General features: G+C 37.3%; 1 protein-coding gene across 1 annotated transcript in view; it reads left to right on the top strand.

The window, feature by feature from the left end:
• Positions 1–22297, top strand: part of COL24A1 (collagen type XXIV alpha 1 chain) — a 390193-nt gene that overhangs the window by 145335 nt on the left and 222561 nt on the right. The gene's annotated exons all lie outside the window — the stretch shown is intronic.

Raw genomic sequence — 22297 nt, 5'->3', positions numbered from 1 at the left:
TATGTCCAACATGTATCGTTAGGGAAATTCAAGCCAAGAAGAACAGAGAGACCAAGAGACACAAAAGAATTTCTTTATTGGAGCTCTGGCTGATAGTGGTCTTACCGCCCTTAATGGCTGCGAGCCCTGCACAAAGGAAGATACCTTGCTTATATTGTTTTTGGCGTGGGAAAATAGGGCAGGGAAAAAAAAAGGACTTAAAGACAGTTAGTCATTGACTCATGACAAGTTTTACAACCTTGAGAATATATACCCTCTCTATGTGGTTATTTTGCTCTCATGACTTGCAGCTAGGGAAGAAAACAGGTTTTTACAGAAATATGCTTTTGAGCTGCAGATACAAAGATATGCTTGGGTTCCTTATCTAAGAAGAAGGAGGCTATGCTGGGTCTGCTTCAGCTAACTGCAGGCAATTTTAAGCTGAGAGGGGTGATTTACTTGCTCCTCTGTTCTTTATAATTATTTTTGTGGCCTAGTCTTAAAGCTTATTATCTATTCTAAATTAATTTTCTATTTTCAATTTCATTTTTCCTCCTCAGTATGGAGATAATTATGTATTTTTTCTTTTTGGATCTATGTATATGATATATTAGTGGATTTTTTTATTGACCCAACTTGCATTCTTGAAATACATTTTACTTGATTGTGGTGGTCCTATTATCTTCTACAAGAGTGGTACATTTGTTACAATTGATGAACCTACATGGACACATCATAACTATCACCCAGTGTCCATAGTTTACATTAGTGTTAGTGTTCACTCTTGATGTTGTACTTTCTATGGGTTTGGAAAAATGTATAACGATCTATTATTATACAGAGTATTTTCACTGCCCTAAAAATCCTTTGTGCTCTGCCTATTCATCCCTCCTCTCGCCTGCCCCCAGCAACCTATGGGCACTGATCTTTTTACTGTCTGAACAATTTTGCCTTTTCCAGTATATCAGGTAGTTGGATTTGTACAGTACGTAGTTTTTTAGATTCGCTTCTTTTACTTATTAAAATGCAATTAAGATGCCTCCATGTTTTTTCAGGGCTTCGTAGCTCATTTCTTTTTAGCACTGAAGAGTATTCCATTGTCTGGATATGCCACAGTTTATCCATTCACCTACTAGAGGACAACTTAGTTGCTTCCAGATTCTGGCAGTTATGAAGCTGCTGTAAATAGTCATGTGCAGAGTTTTGTGTGGATATAAATTTTCAACTCCTTTGGGTAGAATTAAGTAGCGTGGCTGCTGGATCACACAGTTAAGGTATGTTTAGTTTTGTAATAAACTCCCTGTCTTCCAAAGTGGCTGTGCCATTTTGCATTCCAACCAGCAATGAATAAGAGTTCCTGTCGCTCCACCAGCATTTGGTGTCAATGTTCTGGATTTTAGCCATTCTAGTGAGTGTGCAGTGGCACCACGTTGGGTTTTGTTGTTGGTGGTGGTGGGTTTGTTTGTTTTTTGAGACAGAGTTTCACTATGTCACTCAGGCTGGAGTTCAGCAGAGTGACCGTGGCTCCTCAGGCTGGAGTTCAGCAGAGTGACCATGGCTCACTGTAGCCTCAACCTCGTGGGTCTAAGTGTTCCTCCCCACCTCAGCCACCTGAGTAGGTGGGACCACTGCCATGTACCACTGCACCGAGCTATTATTATTATTATTATTATTATTATATGTAGAGACAGGATCTCACTATGTTGCCCATGCTGGTCTCAAACTCCTGGGCTCAAGCAGTCGTCATACCTTCCCCTCCCAAAGTACTGGGATTAAAGGCATGAGTCACTGCAACCAGCCCGAATTGTTGTTTAATTTTGCAGTTCCCTAATAACATATAATGTGGAACATCTGTTCATATGCTTATTTGCCATCTGTATAGTCTATCTTCCTTGGTGAGGTGCTTGTTACAGTCTTTGGCCTATTTTTTAACTTTTTGTTGTTGTTGCTGAGTTTTAAGAGTTCTTTATATATTTGGGGTAACAGTTTTTTATCAGATGTGCCTTTTGCAAATATTTTCTTCTAGTCCGTGGTTGTTGTCTTCTCATTCTCTTGACGTTGTTTTTTGCAGGAAAGAAGTTTTAAATTTTAATGAAGTTCAGTATGGATTGTGCCTTTGGTGTTATATCTAAAAAGTAATTGCCATACCCAAGATCATCCAGATTTTCTCCTATATTATCTAGGATTTTATAGTATTGTATTTTACATTAGGCATATGATCTATTTTGAGTTAATTTTTGTGACAGGTATAAGGTCTGTGTCTAAATTCATTTCTTTTTTGCATGTAGATGTCCAGTTATTTCAGCACCATCTGTTGAAAAGACTATCTTTGCTCCTTTGTCAAAGATCAGTTGACTGTATTTATGTGGGTCTACTTCTGCGTTCTCTATTCTGTTCTGCTCATCTACTTATCTATTCTTTCTTCATTACCATATTGTCTTGAATATTGTAGCTTTATAGTAAGTCTTGAGGTCCAGTAGTGTCAGTCCTCCAACTCTATCCTTCTCTTTCAAGTTGGGTTGGCTATTTTGTGTCTTTTGCCTCTCTGTATAAAGTTTAGAATCAGTTTGTCAGTATCCACAAATAGCTTATGGGATTTTGTTTGGTATTGCATTGAATCTATAGATAACATTGGGAAGAATTTATTTAATTCTTTTTTATTTCTTTCATCAATATTTTATAGTTTTCCTCATATAAATTTTGTACTTATTTTCTTAGGTTCATACCTAAGTATTTCACTTTTTGGCGCTGTGTTGTGTTTTTAATTTCAAATTTCACTTGTTTATTATTGGTATATAAGAAGCCAATTAACTATTGTGTATTAACCTTGTATCCTACAACCTTGCTATAATTGCATATTTGTTCCAGGTGAGTTTTGTTCATTTTTTTTCCCTGATTTTTTACATAGCTAATCATGTCATCTGTGACAGATTTATATTTTCCTTCTCAATCTGTAGCATTTTTATTTCCTTTTCTTGTCATATTGTATTATCTAAGGCTTCCAGTATAATGTTGACAAGGAGAAATAAGAGGGGATATTCTTGCGTTGTTCCTTTTCTAGTTTCTTTTCATTCTTTTATTTTTATTCATAAAATTATTAAGGTCTGTTATTTTTTCTCTGATCACTACTTTAAATGTATTCAATAGACTTCCATATGTAGTGTGTTTAACTAAAATCACTTTTTGATATTTTGTAATTTCACTTTGTACATCCCTTCTCACCTAAGAATTATTTAAATAGGCAATTTTAAAATTTTCAAGTGGGAGAGGTTTTTTTAGTTTTGATTTTGTTAATAATTTCTAGTTTGATTGCATGGTGATCAGAGACTGGTTTTTTAATTATTATTTTATAGAACTTCCTGATCTTTTTCTTTACCTAATGTGTGGTAACTTTTTGTGAATGTTCAGTGTCTTTCTGACAAGACAGTATATTCTTATTATCAGGTGTAAAGATTGGTATGTGGTGACTTGCCCTTCCTTATTGATTATGTTGTTTAGATCTGCTGTATCTTCACTTATTTTTATTTTACATGATCTGTCTGTGTTAATAGGAGGGACTGTGGCCTCTGTCAATTCAGTTGCCCTTGGAGCCAAAACTGGTACTTTTCTCACTCTTTCACTGTCTATTTTGCATACCCCTCACCCTTAGCTATCACCTCAGCATATCCTGATAGCTTATGTAAATCTGCCTTCATTGCTGAACGGCATGTATGTTTGACAGGAGTACAAGAATAACGTGCCCAATGTATCACTTGAGTTTTACATGTATTCTTTCCTGCCTTTATTGTATAAAAGCAGTCTTGCTTCCTTTTGTTTATCAAGGTCAATTAGTCATGCCAGTGTGGTGACTTTTCTTTTTATTTGCTCAGACCTTGTCACAAAAAGTCCAAAGTGCTTTGGTGGCAGCCATAACTTTTAGTTTAGTAAGACCTTTATTGTGTCTCCTGTCAAAAGAGATCGCGCTTTGGGTTACAAGATTATCAGCCCTGTAGAGTTCAGGGTGTGGTGAAGGAAGCACAGAACACACTGTGTCATCGGGAGTGATGATAAATAGGACCGTACCTGCTTCCACCCCTTTGTCTTTAGACTCAAGTGTTCATCCTATTTGGGACACAACTCCATATATGGGTCAGTGATTTAATAAGTCCACTGTGTCCCAAAGGGTGGTACACCATTTTTTCATATTGTTTTCTTTTAACTGGCACATCAGTTATAACTTTAGAAGGCTGTTCCAGTGTTACCTGAGGCTAGATGCCTCTAGATTGGGCAGAACGAAAACTAATGGATTATATCATGGGCCTACTCCTGGCATCTCCTTCAATGTACAGAGGGTCTCCATTTTGGATGCTGTGTTCTGTGAGGTTTCATGCCTGGGGATCAGGCATTCTGTAAGTTTCTAGATGATGGTGCTAGTAGAACTTTAAAGACAAGAAAGGCAAACTCTTACCCAAAATAAATATCCATCTCTATGAGTATGAACTGCTGATACTTCCAGGTTGGAAGGGGCCCAATGTAAGAAATTTGCCACCGAGTAGCTGATTGTCCTGTTCAAGGAATGTTGCCATATTGGGGACCTTGTTGGTCTTTTTGCGGACAAATAGGACTTTCAGAGGCAGCAGAAGCTGGAACAGCCTTGCTAAGTGATAGTACATGCTTTTGGGCTCATATATAACTTTTGTCTCTGCTACCATGTCTTCTCTATTCATGTGACACTCATGTCAGTGTGGGAGTGACCAAAGATGAAGGCTAGTTAATGTCAACCAGCCATGTCATTTTGTCTACTTGGTTTGTTAGTACCTCTTTCATGGTATATGCTTCCTGGTAGGCATTAGTGTGTGAGATAGAACTCTTCACATTCTTTGCCTAATCCCACATGTCTGTTTATGTGACTCTATCTCAGCTCTCTGTCTCTCTTCTATCTCTTTTCCTCCCAGGCCCCTGATGAGATAGCCATGCCATTGATTACTGCCCAGGAATCCTCACTTCAGGTCACTTCTCTTATCACACAAAAGATGATGAGCTGGTACACTGCTCACATATCTACCCATTAGGATGACTTTTTTCAGGGTACTTACAAGTGTGCCTTTTATGCTGTTGCTATCCATTTTCAACTAGAACTGCTTACCAAGCTGACCCAACCATAAACCAAGCTCACACTTTTTCTCCCCCTTCAGCTAGTCACATGGGAGCTATTTTCTCACCCTAATATATATTCCTTTAGTTATAAGCCAGGAGAAGGGAACTGCAGTGAGTGTGAAGGTGACATTGTGGTTTGGGATATGTATTAATACAGCTTACTTGTTCCCCCTGGTCCCACTTGGGTTCAGTCCTGTATATGACATTTCTCCCATGTAATGGATTTCTGCTTAGGCCCATCTGAATTTATGTCTTGGCAGCCTGACAGAACCCAGGACATAATGGCAAGTTCTAAGTGTGTGGTTACTTAATGTCCCATAGTCAAGTGTCCTTCCTTTATCAGGTTATAGTAACACCAAAGCATATTTTTTCTGCTTCAGATGACATGGACTTACTCCAGAATCCCAGAGGCAGCGTTTGTTTCTCTCACTGCAGACTGCCATAGGCTCCATACTGCATCTTTCCCGCCCTAACACCTCCAATACTAGAGAGTCTTCTGGATTAAATGTACAAGTGGTAGGACTGATTGTACCATGACCTAGACTTATGATGTTGCCCTTTCCTATTCTGGGTGCCTCTCAAAGCTAGCAGCTTTCACTGTCACTTGGTAGATGGGCTAGAGTATTCCTAGGTATAGAATGGTTTGCTCCCTGGACCCCAAAAGGCTTGCCTTTCCTCTTTTTGTGGTGGAGTATGTAAGACTGTCAACTTGTTCTTGCCTTAGTGGGTTTGTTCAAGTATATCCCTAACCCCTGGGATACTAAATCTTCAGAAAATTGGCCAGCTTATGAATCTTTGAAGGGTGTCTATCCTACCACCTTGAGTGCATGTGTCTTGCCAAATTCTCTATCGTGCTAACCATCTCTCGCTCATCTTGTTCAACCAGCATGACATGTATATAGTGGCTTGGGGTGATGTTCTGTGGTATTCACTGAAGGTCCAGATGTCTTCAGACTGGACCTGTATCATATGACAGAGGCAGGAGAACACAGGAAAACTAGTGCCTATTGTCCATCCTACATGAATGGAAACTAGTGTTTTATTACTTTTTTAATTTTAAAGGAAAAATGTACATTTGCTTAATTGGTGACTATATACAATTTACAGGAAGACGTAGTAATCTTCTCTAGCAATGATACTGCATCTGACAAAGCAGCTGTAACTGGGGCTGTGGTAGTCTACAGTCATTCTCCAGAATCTATCTGGTCTCTGCAGGGGCCTGCCTGGTGAATTAAGCGATGCTGTGATAGTGACCACCAATCCTATATCTTTTAAGTTTTTAATGGTTGTACTAATCTCTGATATCCCCATACACACAATGTGACTGACAGTCATAGAGATGTAAGTGATTGATTGGCTGATCATCAGCACCCAAAGATCCACCTATGGGAATATTTCTTCTTTTTATGCTCCTCTTTAGACAATCCAATTCTTACTATTCATTTTCAACAGATCTTTCAGGATACCTATTATATATGCCAGTCACTAAGAAAAAAAGTGCTGCGGTGAATTAGATTAGGTTCTGACTTCAGGAGCTTAGAGTCAAGAAATCAGTATTCAATTCTCATACCATGTCAAATCCTCTACTGTCTCTGTCTGTCTTTTTCCCAGTGATTAGGTTTGATTAGGTTTGATAAAATTAAAGATCAGATCATCCCTTGAACGTCTAGAATCAGTGCAGTCCTTAAAGAAAGTTGTAAAATAGTCGAAGAATTTTTTTTCTGAGGCTCTTAGTCTCTCCTTTATGTATATACATTTTTCCCCTTGGGCGTGTGTTCTTTTTCATCTCAAACAATCGGTGTGCTCTGTTTTTCCCTATAATTTCCCCTTCCCATCAAAGTTTGTTTTTATGGAAAGACCTGATAAATATATTTCACCCCCAGCAGTAAACGATTAAGAGCAAATTGTAATGTAGTCTTCTTTCGAGGATATTCACATTTCAGCACTGAACAGATGCCTGAAACTACTGCAAAATGTTGTTAATCAAAGAATTTAGGGTGTCATTTAGTGAGCAGGGAAAAACTTACGGATGACTGGAAATTTTCATACCTCTCAACTTAATCATACCATGCAAATGGTCATCTACTCAACTAAAAAGGCAAGACAGGACTGGCCACCATTTCCTGCTAGTGACTTAGTAATATGTGCCTAGTAATCACTGTAAGATATATTAAAAACTAAAATGTTATCCATAATTTTGGAAAATTTAGTCTAGTTGGGAACTCTGAGTTTCCTAACTAGAAGTCACTAGCAAGAAATGAGATAAGAGTTGGTGAAAACAAAGAATTCTGAAGTCTTTGTTGTAAATGCTATTTGCCATTGGCATTGAAGAGAACTGTTCATCATTAAAGACCAGCTGAACAAATGTCACTTTAAACCACTTCAAAGCTTTTCTTCTCTTCTTAATGTTTTACTTATTCTAGGCAATGTGACAGTGATAACACTTGCATATACTGTAACAATGAAATGAAAAGATCTGTGTATTTAGCTTTTCACAGAATTGTAAATATTAGAGGTGTTTCAAGATAAAACATCACTTGCCTTAATACATAAGATTTATTTTTTCCATGCTGTGTTTTTGTCTCCTTTAAATAAAAACATGGAAAATGCTCTACAGGAATCTTTTCTGTTTCTTTAAGTATAGTAGTATCAGTTTTGAGCACTAATCTCCTGTATCCTCTCAGTTCTGGTAGCAGAGCACCTTCTAATATGGTAGCAGGATGGTTAGAATGTTTGTTGATTCAGCTGTTAAGCCTCCTGGGCTACAGAGATTGCCAAATATTTGAATTTTGGATAATGTACTTGGTATATGGGGCCAGTTGTTTATGACAAAAATGAAAGAAGACCACTAATCACAGCATTGCCAGAAGTCACCAAGCAATGGGCCCTCTCTTTCCATCAGGGTGGTCTTCATTAGAGTCAAAGACTGAAGTGAGTTTTGAAAATCTGGCTATATCAAGTAAAAGCATCCTTTTAAACTCCAGTTTTAGTACTTCAGTGGACTCAACTGGAATAAGCTAGCCTGTGGCCAGCTATATTAATTGATTAGAATGTAATGGATTCCATCTTCACCTAAACGATTTCTTTGATAACTTTTATGACTTGGATTTGGATGAGAAATTTCATGTTTTTAGTTGTCACTTAAGTCATGCTGAAAGAGTACATGTGATTAAGTCAGTCAATAAAAAAATTTATTAAGTTTCTACTGTGTGCAAATATGTGCCTAGTAATCACTGTAAGATATATTAAAAAATAAAATGTGATCAATAATTTGGGAAAATTTAGTCTAGTTGGGAAGAACAAAATATAGATGTAAACTGTTAGGTAATGGTGACGGCATTGTGTGAAAATTAAGGAGTTGTTATGGTTCAGTGTTAATAGACATAGATTAACATAAAATGAAAGAATAGAGAAGGGTTCATAGAAAAGATGGACTGTGAATTGGATTGTTTGTTAATAAATTGCAGGAAAAGGGGAGGGCATTTCAAGCACAGTGAACCACATAAGCAGAGCCTAGAGATCTAGGTTATGTGCATGATGGATTTACAGGAGTGGGTAACACTGGCTAGCTGATACAGTATTTTTGTGTGTTGGCACAGAGTGACAAATAAGGTTGTGAAAGTAGGTTGGCATCAAATTGTATAAGACCTTATATTTCAGGCTATGTCAGAGGCAACATATTCAGTGGTTAGGTAATCTGGGCTAATGTTGCAATTCTTGTGTTGTGAAAAAATATGAGACCTCCCCTCTCATCTCCCAGGTGAACCAGCCAAAGTTCTATTGCTTTGCCTGGTTTTTGCCCATAGTGGTCACAAATTTTCATTCTTTTATGCTCGTTGTAGATGGGAGTCTCTGTAACTATTGTCTACAAGGTGGTAGAGTCTTATGCCTACCCAGGATGAAACTTTTTTTTTCTTTTCTTTTCTCTTTCTTATTTTATTTTTTTGAGACAGCGTCTTGGTCTGTTGACCAGGCTGGAGTGCAGTGGCGGGATCATGGCCACTTGCAGCTGCAACTTTCCAGGCTCAAGCAATCCTGCCACCTCAGTCTCTCAAGTAGCTGGGACCACATGCATGTACTACCACACCCAGCTAAGTTTTTTATTTTTCATTTTTGTAGGGACAGGTTTTCACTGTGTTACCCAGGCTATTCAAGGTATCCATCAGAGCTCTCTGCCCACCTCAGCCTTGCAAAGTGCTGGGACTACAGGTATGAACCACTGCCGGGGCTGGAATCTTAGTACTAATTGTTACAATGTAGCAAACCTGAAACTGCTCACCAGATTGATGAGGAAGTCTTTCTGCTCAGAAGAGAGTTAGCAACAACTAGGGCAACTGTGTTTTTTGTTTGTTTGTTTTTTGGTTTTGAGACAGAGTCTTGCTCTGTCATCCAGTCTGGAGTGCAGTGGCGCCATCTCAGCTGACTGAAACCTCCACCTCCTGGATTCAAGCAATTCTCCTGCCTCGGCCTCCCAAGTAGCTGGGACTGTAGGTGCGTGCCACCATACCTGGCTAATTTTTGTATATTTAGTAGAGAAGGGGTTTCACCATGTTGGTCAAGCTGGTCTTGAACTCCTGACCTTAATTGATCCACCCACCTCAGCCTCCCAAAGTGCTGAGATTATAGGCGTGAGCTACCGCACCCAGCCGGGCAACTGTCTTTTAATTTATTTCCCTATATTTGGTCTGAAGCTGTCTCCCCAAGTTCCTGCTCTAAACAGGCAATAAAGTGGAGGACCACTTATTGCCTGGTTGACCATAGATTTGGTTGCCATTTCATTGCCATTTCCCATGGCCTTCTGTCAAGTCCTGTGAATCATCTTGTGAGGCCCTAATACTTCCTCCTTCAGAAAGCTATGTCTCCATCAGTATCCATCCCCATCATCAAAATTGTCAGAATCTGAGATTTTATCCTCTTTGCAAGCCAACAAGTTAGCCTGACAGTTTCAAAGATTCTGGTAAAAGACACAAGCTCCTAGAACAATCACAAAAGATAGTTTAATTATTCTTGGCAAAAGCAGCTTCCAGAATATCAACATTTTTGCACTGATTCACTGAGCCCCACTTCCCACAGGGTAACAAGAAGAGGGCTAGATGATACTTGCAAATTCGGTAGGTTGCTGAGAGGTGGGGAGGGATAACATGGGGAGAAATGCCAGATATAGTATGCATCTAAAGTAAAATAAATTAAAAAAAAAAAAAAAAAAACTTTTTTCTCGTAAAAAGAAGAGCAAAAATTCGGTAGGTTGCTTTACATAAGAAGAATCTGAAGTTTAAGGAGACTAAACCTTTTATAATGGGCAGTCATAAAAGATAATGTATTCCAAGAGATATTATCTCTATTATCTTGGACAGTAAGCATTCTTTCCTGCCCTTTGCTTCAGGAAGCAACACAAAAATCTCTCAAAAGATTGACCAGAATACTGCAAAGTCAATTTCTCATTTGCATAATATGTGGAAATACAAGGGACCAATGAAGAATTATCTCTCATGTGAAGTTAAATATTGGAGGTACAAAAATGGGTCAGATACGTTCTTTTTCTGTATGAGTTCACATTTTATTGGAATAGAGAAATATGCCCTTAATTACAGTCTAGTATGAATTCTGCTAACTAGCCATATTAACAGAGTTCTGTATGGATATAAAACAATCAGCTCTGATTCCAACTGAGATGAATCATGAAAGTTTTCATAGCTCATGTTATATTTGAGTTGGTAACAAGTTCCATGACGGAAGAGCCAGGAGCATGGAATACGTGGAGTACATGGGCGTTCGAACAGTGACTTGAAGCAATAGAAGGGATTTATCAAGTAGAAACAGAGGGCAAGGGTGTTCCAGCCAGAGGGAACAGCATTTATAAAAGCACAGATGTGTGAAGAAGCTAGATGTATTTAAAGAACCACAAATAGTTCAATGTTATAGTCAGGTATCTTTCCATTGCAAGTGACAGAAAGTCAATTTGAACAGTTTTAAGAGAAAAAAATAAGAATTGGCTAATATAATCAGGAAGTCCAGCAGTGTATGTGTCTAGAGATTTGGCTAGGTACAGGAACTTGATGAATGTAACCAAGACACTCTGTAAATCTTATCCTGGCATTTCTCTGTTGGCTACATTCACAGCAACACATTGTAGAAAAAGTGGTCATTGGCAACTCTAGGTTTTTATGGCCCTCAGAGTTAGCAATCTAAGCAAAAGGAAAGCACTCTTTTTTTCCTTATATCTCTAGCAAAAAATTTCCAGCCAATCAGGCTTTGACCACATGATCATTTTTCTTTTTCTTTTTTTTTTTTGAAACAGAGTCTCACTCTGACTCTGTCGACAGGCTGGAGTGCGGTGGTGCGATCTTGGCTCACCGAAACCTCCACCTCCTGGGTTCAAGCGATTCTCCTGCCTCAACCTCCTGAGCAGTTGGGACTAAAGGTGTGCACCACCACACCCAGCTAATTTTGTATTTTTAGAAGAGATGGGGTTTCACTATGTTGGTCAGGATGATCTTGATTTCCTGGCCTTGTGATCCGCCCACCTCGGCCTCCCAAAGTGCTGGGATTTCAGGCATGAGCCACCGCGCCCAGCCCACCTGATCATCTTTCAATCAATTACAATAGCAATGGAACAGGAATACTGTAATTTGCAAGATTTAGGTCATTTTCCCACCCCTGGAAACTGGGGTGGAGACCAGTGTACATGGACTGAGAAATGGGGAATGGTGTTTCCCCAAAGAGATTTTTAGCAGATTGAAGAAATGTCCTCTACATTTCACATCTTTAGTGCCCAGTATCCACTTAAACGCTCTTGCCACTGACAGTTTTAAACGTGCCTTTGCTTAACATAGTGCAGGCCAGGCGTGGTGGCTCACGCCTGTAATCCCAGCACTTTGGGAGGCCGAGGCGGGTGGATCACGAGATCAAGAGATCGAGACCATCCTGGTCAACATGGTGAAACCCTGTCTCTACTAAAAATACAAAAAATTAGCTGGGCATGGTGGCGCGTGCCTGTAATCCCAGCTACTCAGGAGGCTGAGGCAGGAGAATTGCCTGAACCCAGGAGGCGGAGGTTGCGGTGAGCCGAGATCGCGCCATTGCTCTCCAGCCTGGGTAACAAGAGTGAAACTCTGTCTCAAAAAAAAAAAAAAAAAAAAAAAACCAAACCATAGTGCAGGCACCTATGCAGCTGAAAATGCGCTCTCCTTTCTCCAAAGGAAGGTAGCTCAGTGTACTGGCTAATTATTGCTTACATCTCTAAGGACAAGTTCTCAGGGTAAGGTGAAATCTTTTCAATGAGGCCTAAATATATGCCTACATTTCAACTAACTGGTATATATATTTTCGAAAGAAAACAAGATATCTCATTTGAAGAAAGAGAGAATGTAAAACAATATAGAGTGTGCCCAGACCCATAGCTGTGTATCTAGAACAGAAGTAGATAATTGAGACATGCCAGTTTCTCATAACAATATAAATCTTTTTTAATCACCTAACTTCCCACTACGTGCTGTAAACGTACACACATGGAAAGGGAGAGGATCTTTGAGATAGAGAGTCTCCAGAATATACTCTCTGTGAAGCCAAGGTATTTTTTTTGTTTTCTAGTATATGATCAATGCCAAGAACAGTGCCTGATACATAGTAACTACTTGTTGACTAAGTGAATTGATATTTTTTACTTAAGATATTTGTAAGAATTCTGAGACAGAAATATAGATATTGAGTACCTAAAATTATACTTAGTCAAAAATATGCATTAAATAATGGTTATGCTGTTACCTTCAAATAATTCAAAATCTGAGCACTGATTTTTTATATATATATTTTATTGTACTTTAGATTCTGGGGTACATGTGCAGATCATGCAGAATTGTTGCATAGGTACATACATGACAATGTGGTATAGTGCCTCCATCCCCCTGTCACCTATATCTGGCATTTCTCCCCACGTTATCCCTCCCCAACCTCCCTACCCCCCACTGTCCCTCCCCTAGTCCCCCACAACAGACCACAGTTTGTGATGCTCCCCTCGCTGTGTCCGTGTTCTAATTTTCAACATTCGCCTATGAGTGAGAACATGCAGTGTTTGATTTTATGTTCTTGTGTCAGTTTGCTGAGAATGATGGTTTCCAGATTCATCCGTGTCCCTACAAAGGACACAAACTCATCATTTTTTATGGCTGCATAGTATTCCATGGTGTATATGTGCCACATTTTCCTTGTCTATCATCAATGGACATTTGGGTTGGTTCCAGGTCTTTGCTATTGTACACAGTGCCACAATGAACATACGTGTGCATGTGTCTTTATAATAGAACGATTTATAATCCTTTGGATATATACCCAGTAATGGGATTGCTGGGTCAAATGGAATTTCTATTTCTAGGTCCTTGAGGAATCGCCACACTGTCTTCCACAGTGATTGAACTAATTTACACTCCCACCAACAGTGTAAAAGTGTTCCTATTTCTCCACATCCTCTCCAGCATCTGTTGTCTCCAAATTTTTTAATGATCGCCATTCTAACTGGCGTGAGATGGTATCTCAATGTGGTTTTGATTTGCATTTCTCTAATGAGCAGTGTTGATGAGCATTTTTTTCATATGTTTGTTGGCCTCATATATGTCTTCTTTTGAAAAGTGTCGTTCATGTCTTTTGCCTACTTTTGAATGGGTTTGTTTGTTTGTTTGTTTTTTGTAAATCTGTTTTAGTTCTTTGTAGATTCTGGATGTTAGGCCTTTGTCAGATGTGTAGATTGTGAAAATTTTTTCCCATTCTGTTGGTTGCCAGTTCACTCTAATGATTGTTTCTTTTGCTGTGCAGAAGCTGTGGAGTTTGATTAGGTCCCATTTGTCTATTTTGGCTTTTGTTGCCAATGCTTTTGGTGTTTTAGTCATGAAGTCCTTGCCTGTGTCTATGTCCTGAATGGTTTTGCCTAGGTTTTTTTCTAGGGTTTTTATGGTGTTAGGTCTTATGTTTAAGTCTTTAATCCATCTGGAGTTAATTGCTCCACTGATTTTTATCTGGGGACAAGTTCAATGAATAATTTCTATTTTCTCTCTAAAGATCTTCAAATTATTACCAACTGTTGCCTACCAAAAAGGAGTATCTAAAACACCTAATACCAATTACCTTTTTTTGTTACAGCTTTATAGAGGTATAGTTAACACACAACAAAGTTATATGTTGTACAATTTGATAACTTTTGACATATGTATAAATTGTGAAACCATCACTGTATTCATCCCTTCTCACACTGCTATAAAGAAGTACCTGAGACTGAGTAATTTATAAAGAAAAGAGGTTTAATTGGCTCACAGTTCTGCAGGCTGTACAGGAAGCATATGGCTGGGGAGTTGCCAGGAAACTTAACAATGATGTTGGGAGGTGAAGGGAAAGCAGACACTTTTACATGGCTAGAGCAGAAGGAAGAGAGAGAGGGAGAGGTGCCACACACTTTTAAACAACCAAATCTTGCAAGCATTCACTATCATGAGAGCAGCACTGAGGGTGAAATCTGCCCCCATGACTCAGTCACCTCCCACCAGGCCCTACCTCCAACATTGGGGATTAATATTTGACATAAGATTTGAGCAGGCATATGGTCCCAAACCATATCAATTAACAAAATCAGGGTAGTGAACACACACATCAAACCTGCAGATTTCCTTTATCACGTTTGTAATCCTTCTTTTCTGTCTCTCCTTCCCCCTCCCCACTCAGGCTTCCACGAAGGGATCTGCCTTTTGTCATTATAGTTGATCCAAATCTAAATATCAAATAATGGCCAGAACAGTTTATTTTTGAATTATAACTTAACTATAGTTTTATGTAGACTTTAGAGGACTAAAAGTAGACTTTCCAGTAGACTTTGTTGGTTCCTTTAAAAATTATATCAAAAATACTGTGAACATCTGGCTTATGTCTCTAATCTTAGCTACTTGGAAGTCTGAAGCAAGATGATCACTTGAGACCAGGAGTTCAAGTCCAGCCTGGGAAACAAAAAGACCAAATCTCAAAAAAAAAAAAAAAAAAAAAATTTAATTAGCTGAATGTGGTGGTGCACACCTGTGATCATGCCACAGCACTCCAGTCTGATTGACAGAGCAAGACTCCATCTCTTAAAAAATATATACTATAAATACTATTTAAACAAAAGCCTTATTTGGAACACAGAATGTATGTTTTGTCAGAAGGAATTTTATTGTCTTTGTAGTTTTGTGGATTTTCTCTGTTGAGTTTTCAGGAGGCTGTACATATGGAATTCAGCTGTGCCATATTTTCTGCTCAAATATATATAGTTACAAAAGGGAAAATATATGAATAGCAATAATCACTACGTTTCTGAGCAGTATCATGATGGAAAATACCTGGTTTTGATGGCTTTTAGATCTAAAACAGCAAAAGAAAATGAAGGAGAGGCAGATACCTAGATGGATTATTTTGCATTTTTCAGAAACTGTATTTTCTGTTTGTGATTTTCTCAGAAGACAGAATAGTTTCTTCATTTGCAGTTTTCATGCTTCCCTGTGCTAAAGCTTAGTTTCTATAGTTTACTGGGGAAGTGAATTTATTACTTTTGCCTTTTGAATTTTTTTTTTGGCATTAACTTTTGGATAGTTTATTCTCACTCAGTAAAGGCTATTTTAATGTTTTTATTTTTTATTATTACTTTCCTACCTGGACTTACTGACATGACATATGCTTCCATAAATGTTAGAAAACAAAATCTTGTGACTGTAATCTGGATCCTTGTCTTAGACCAAAGTATCCTCTTACAAAACCTCTCTCCCTCTGGATGCATTCTTACTTGTTTGAGTATGTAAAATTTCAGTCCAGTCTATAGAAGCTAGACTAGTTTTTTTTGTTGTTGTTAACTTTGAAACTGCCTAATCGAAAAAGTTATCATTAAATAGAATTCATTTTTAATTTGGTCATCAATTCAAGCCATCAAATGTTTATTGAATGTACTATATATACACAACACCAGATGAGGCTTTGTATAACTTTGCCCTCAAGAAATCATAGTTTACATGTTGCCTTTATTAATTTTATCTTTTAGCTTTTTTAATGTTTGTTTTTCCAAGGGCTATATTCATCTCCACTTTGTTCAGACTTATAAACTACTCAGAAAATACATTTAAGCCAAACTATACTGTGTTCTTGTATATTTGAAGCACAGTGGATATTAAATCAATAATTGGAAATTTTCCATGAGAGTTAAATGGCCTAAGTGTCACTCTTACCTATAACAACAGGATATTTTAAAGCTACCTTGCGAAATATCAGAAAAGTTTCAATTTTCCAAAATATGTAATTTGTTTTAAAGCTATTATTATAATTTAACATGCTGTTACCTCTAAAACAAGCCAAAATCTGAGCACCACTGATTTTATCTGAAAACTAGTTCAACTAACAAATTGTATATTCTCTCTAAAGATCTTTAAATCCTTGCAAATTGTTGCCTACCACAAAGCATATGATTATCTAAAATAACTAATACTAAATACCTTTCTTTTTACAGCCTTACTGAGGTATAATTGACATATAATAAGCTGCCTATATTTAAATTTTACAGTTTGATAATTTTTAACATATGTACAACCTCTGAAACCATCACTAAGATCAAGATAATAAATATATATTTCAAACCTAATAATTTGTTCACCTTTTATATAATACTTTGTTTTTGTCCCTCCTGTCTTCTCCCTTTCCATGACATTTCTTTGTTTTTTTTTTTTTTTTTTTTTTTTTAGATGGAGTTTTGTTCTTGTTGCCCAGGCTGGAGTGTAATGGCGTATTCTCGGCTCATTGCAACCTCCGCCTCCTGGGTTCAAGCAATTCTCCTGTCTCAGCCTCCCAAGTAGCTGGGATTACAGGCATGTGCCACCATGTCCAGCTAATTTTTTGTATTTTAAGTAGAGACAGGGTTTCACCATGTTGGCCAGGATGGTCTCTGTCTCTTGACGTTGTGATGCACCCGCCTCGGATTCCCAAAGTGCTGGGATTACAGATGTGAGCCATTGCGCCTGGCCCCATGCCATTTCTGATCTGCTTTTTGTCACTCTAGATTAATTGGAATTTTCTAAAGTCTTTATATAAACTGATTCATATAGTATCTACTCTGTTTTTTGTCTGCTCAAACATATAGAATTACAGAAGGGAAAATATATGAATAGCAAAAATGACTACATAAGCATAAGACATTTGAGATTCGTCTAGGTTGCCACATCCAGGTTGTTCATTTTATAGATATATTGTAATTAGTTTGTCCATTGGATTTATTTATTTGTTGATTGTTTATCTACCATTTTTTAACTTGAGGGACTGCATATTTCAATATTAAACAGAGACTTGAACACTTCTATTGGAAAACTACCAAAGTGCTCAATGTATATAGCACATAATATAATTTATTCTGTTAGGACACTAGCTTGCAAGCTTCTGGCTACTGCCCAGTAAGAATGACAATATTTTACTTTTATGATTTCCCAGGAAACTAATGGAATTTGCTAATGCTTCGGTTCCCAGGTTTTGCTTTAAAAAATGCATGTGAGTTAGTCTCCAGCCTCTAGTGATTATAGAGTAATAAAACTTTCTGTTTTTACTGGAGAGGATGCTGAGTCACTCTTCTCAGTACAGCAAACAGATGTGAAGGATCTGAAAATAGAAGACATATTTTCACTTATTATTTTTAAAACTACTTCTTTTTTCTGCTTCTTGGTAAAAATTGGTGGTCAGACTAGTTCTGTTAAGAAGGCACCAGAAGCCAGGCTGCTGTTCCTTTCCTTCTCTGAGGTATTATATTTTAAATTGTGATGGGATGACTTAGGTAGTAAAACACATTGTGGGAGAAAATGTTTGGACTTGTTAATGCTTTCGGAAGTATTTTAAATTTATAAAAATGAATTACAGCATCTTTATCAGATTTTTGTTTTTGTTTTTCTTCCTGTATAGTTTCATGCTAATATAGTTTTTAAAAATGAGAAGCATGAAGTCTGATCATGTACTTTTTATCTTTCAATCTGTAAGCTTTCTGAAATTTTGCTACTTGGCAAAGATGTCCATGTCATTTGATGTACATTTTGAGCACTAAATTCATGTATTTTTAAAAAAAGATTTCGTTTATAGATGTTATCATTAAAGTTCAGTTGATACAGTTAACTCTGGTTTTAACATATTAAAATGTATTACTTAAAAGGCAAGATCTCTATTTGGTAGCAACCCAGGTATGAACTTTTAAATTAATGAAATTTTCTTTGACCAGCGTTCTAAGCTCTATGTGAGAAGGAAATAGAGATTTTTTTCCTCCTTTTAATAACTTGTGCTGATATATCTGTTAGCTTTTCAATAAAGTTTTAATTTTAAAATACTCAGTTTGAAGGACTATACTATGAGATCAGCTGTGCTGACGTCTTTCTCTCCTGTTATCCTTGTCCTTACCACTTCGTTTTTTTAATATTTCTCCACTAATCTCTAATGAAGTTTTAAGGAGCAAAGATTCACACATAAATTCATTATTACATGTTTACCCAGAAGTCACCTCAGCAATTTTTTTCTTACCATTTTATTGTCAAGTAAAACATAGACACATAAAACTATATAAAACAAATGTGTATCACAAACAATTATAAGACAGACTCTTGTAACTACCACACAGGTCAAGAGTAAAACTGCCAGTTACCACCAGAAGCCCTTATGTGTCCCATGAAACCACAAGCCCAGCTCTCCTCCCAAAAGTAAGCAGTTCCTCCTTTTTAAAAAATAGTTTATCACTCAAGTGTGCATCTTTAAAAAACTATAGTTTAGGCTTATTTGTTTTATTTGCTATGTCTTTCACTCTACAGGTTCTCTCTCTATTCCCTGTTTTCCCCCTTAACATATAGTTGTTGAAGCTCCCCAGCCATTCTGTAGAGTTTCCGACAGTCTGAATTTTGCTGATTATAGTCTCATGGTGTAGTTCTGCCTGTTTCTTGGTCCTGTGTGTTTCCTGTATATTGGTAGTCACATAAAGAGACCTTAACACATTCAGGTTTGTTTTTGGCGAGACAATCAGTGGTATTCTGTTCATTTATGAGGAAGCACATAATGTCTGGTGATCTCTTTTTGTGTGTGTGATGTTAATAATAGTTGATTCTCAGTACCTAGATCAATTAGATTATTTGTGGCATTGCAAAATGGAGATTTTTTAATCCTCTTATTTCTTTTTCACTTATTGGCTAGAATACATCCCCTCGTCTATTGTTTGGTTACTAGTGGTACACTAAGGCAGAATAAATGCTTGATTTTTCACCTTTGTTCACCATGTTTCAAGATAACGAGTTAGCCTCCTTTCATCCTTTGAGCATGGACAGGTTTTGTTGTTATATCATTATGAACTTATGAATTTAAACATTTGATGTGTTTCAATCCATCATAGTTCTTATCCTTGCTGAAGGTCATATTGTCCCATATCTGACCCAGGGGATCCTCTTCACGCCCCTACTAAGTGTTTTTAATGTGACTCTAGTTTTGATACCTTTGATAGTTTTCTTACTTTCTGGCATGATACTGCGGGGTCCCCCAACACCTGGGCTGTGGACCTGTACTGGTTTGTGGCCTGTTAGGAACTGTGCTGCACAGCAGGAAGTGAGTGGCAGGTGAGCAAGCATTACTGCCTGAGCTTCACCTCCTGTCAGATCAGCGGCAGCATTAGAGTCTCATAGGACCACAAACTTTATTGTGAACTGCATATGTGAGGAATATAGGTTGCATGCTCCTCATAAGAGTCTCATGCCTGATGATCTGAAGCAGAACAGTTTCTTCCCGAAACTGCCACTACCCCCACAATCTTATGGAAAAATTGTCTTTCATGAAACTGGTGCCAGAAATATTGGGGACCACTGTGATAGTGTGTTCCAGGCTTATCTGGAGGATGGACAGGACTTTTTAATTTATTTATGCAGATGTTATGAATCAGTGCTCTATATTGGCTGAAAACCAGTACTGAGGGGCTAAAACTAGCCATGAAATATATACTTTCTTTCAAAAGAAAGAAAAAACAAACCAGTTATTCAACAGCAGCAGCAACAACATCAACAATGACGACCAAGCGTTTTTTAGGCACTTACTGTGTAGCAGGTGTTGTACTGGTTGCTGAGAATATGGAAGTGAATAACGTAAAACTGCACTCGAAGAGTTTACAATCTAATAGGAAAACAAAACAAGCCAAAACAGTACATTAAGGGACTTTGTAGGACCCCAGGATGGTGTGAGAGTTCATAGAAGCAACCTAATCCAAGGTATGGAGGTCAAAGAAAAGTTTGCAAATAAAATATTATTCAATCTTCATTTAAAACGTAAGTGTTCTAGGTGAAGAAACTTAAGGAAATATTATTCAAGGTGGAAGAAACAGTATATGCAAAAGCTCAGAGTTGAAAGAGACTGTATATTATCAGAGTAAAAAAATTGTTCAGTGACTGAAATGCTGGGTGGAAGAGGGTAAAGAAGAGAAATAGAGACCACCAAATCACAAGACCCAGTAAACTATGTATTAAAGAATTTGGATTCTATTCTGAGGCTGGAAACAAAGTAGCATGTTCAGATTGCGTAGAATGATCAGTCTTGCTACAGAGTGAAAATGCTTTTTACAGAGGGGAGGAACATGAATAAGTAATAGGAAAATAGAGAATGTGACTACTTGCCCTAGGGTTGTGGAGGCAGGTTTGTAGGAAAGGATTCAGACTGACAGTGAATTAGGAGATGTAATGGATGGGGCTTAGTAAATGATTGGAAGGTGGTGGCGGTGGTGGTGGTGGCGGTGGTGGTGGTGGTGAGGGAAAAAGACGTACTCAATATATAAAAAATATGAAAGTATTCGAAGTATATGAAAAATCTGTTATATAGATTTTTGGCTTGGAAACTGGTGGATTACTTCAAGGTGATGTTTACTCAAATAGTGAACACAGGATGAGGGATGAACGTAATGGAGAGGGTAATAAGTTCAATTTTGGACAACTAACTAGTGTTATAGCAGAAACTAAAAGTGTCTTGATTAAAGTCCACAAGAATCTCCCCTCCAAAACATATTAACAAAGGGTATGTTCTAGAGAAAGGGTGTAAAATTATCAGGAAAAGAATCTAGATTTTTAAAAATTGCCATGTATACAAATAATAGCATAGGTGAGCATGATTCCCTTTGATTAGTAATCAACAAGTTTGTATTAAACTGTTCCAGAACGTTCAGAAATCTGATCTTGTGATCATCTTTCTGTTTCCACTGCTTTTTCTTTTGCCAGAAATGTCCCCAAATTATATTTTTTCCTCACAGAATCCAAGCTTTAAATCTGAGTCAAGTCATTCGTGTCCTAATCCAGACTGGATAAGTTGGTATCGGTTTCTTGTTTTTCTTTCCAGAATGAATATCCCAGAAACAACCTTGCTGTTCCATCTTACTTCATATTTTTTATTACAGTCACAACTTATCCCTTCACTGAACTACCTTTTCTTGTGGATGTTCATGATTTAATTTCAGTTTTCTTTACATTTAAAGATGCTGATTCTTATACTTCTTTTACTTTTTTCCTTCACTCGTATCAATGGAAAATTATGACAAAATCAACAAAATGAAACCACAATTACTAGCTTATTATAATTATTGAACCATAATATGATGACTCACACTCTAATTAATTATTTCAGCAAGAATTCTAATCTGATACTTTTAAAGCAACATTCTAGGCCTTTTCTCAGCACAGATTTTATTTAACACTGTGAAACATTTATATATTTTTTTCATTTCTTGAGCCAAATATTTTAGACTCCAAAAAAGTAAAATCATGATTCTCATGCAAATTTAAAGTAAACATGTCAAAGATTTTATTCAACTTATTAATTAATGATACAATCTGTAAGATAATGGTTCATAGAGCTCTTGAGAACTTAAGTATTTATAGACAATTAAATATGGGGATGTTAGAATAAGATAGTTGGGTTACATTCAAAACTGATTAATCCTATATATTAAGCCATAATTTGGGGGGCTTTTTTTTTAAATCAGACAGAAGTTGTTTGCATCTCTACCTAACAAAAATCTATAAGTTAACATGTAGTTAGTAAACAGTGAGTCCAATGAAGTACATTCACCTAATCTTTTGTAACCCTATACCATATGCTATTGAAAGAACATGTCATACACCTTTTACCATTGTTTCCATAT

Source organism: Aotus nancymaae, unplaced genomic scaffold (genome assembly GCF_030222135.1).
Source record: "Aotus nancymaae isolate 86718 unplaced genomic scaffold, 86718_ANA_hifiasm-v0.15.2.pri h1tg000007l, whole genome shotgun sequence".
Classification (NCBI taxonomy): Eukaryota; Metazoa; Chordata; class Mammalia; order Primates; family Aotidae; genus Aotus; species Aotus nancymaae.
This window is presented reverse-complemented; position numbering and strand designations above follow the sequence as displayed.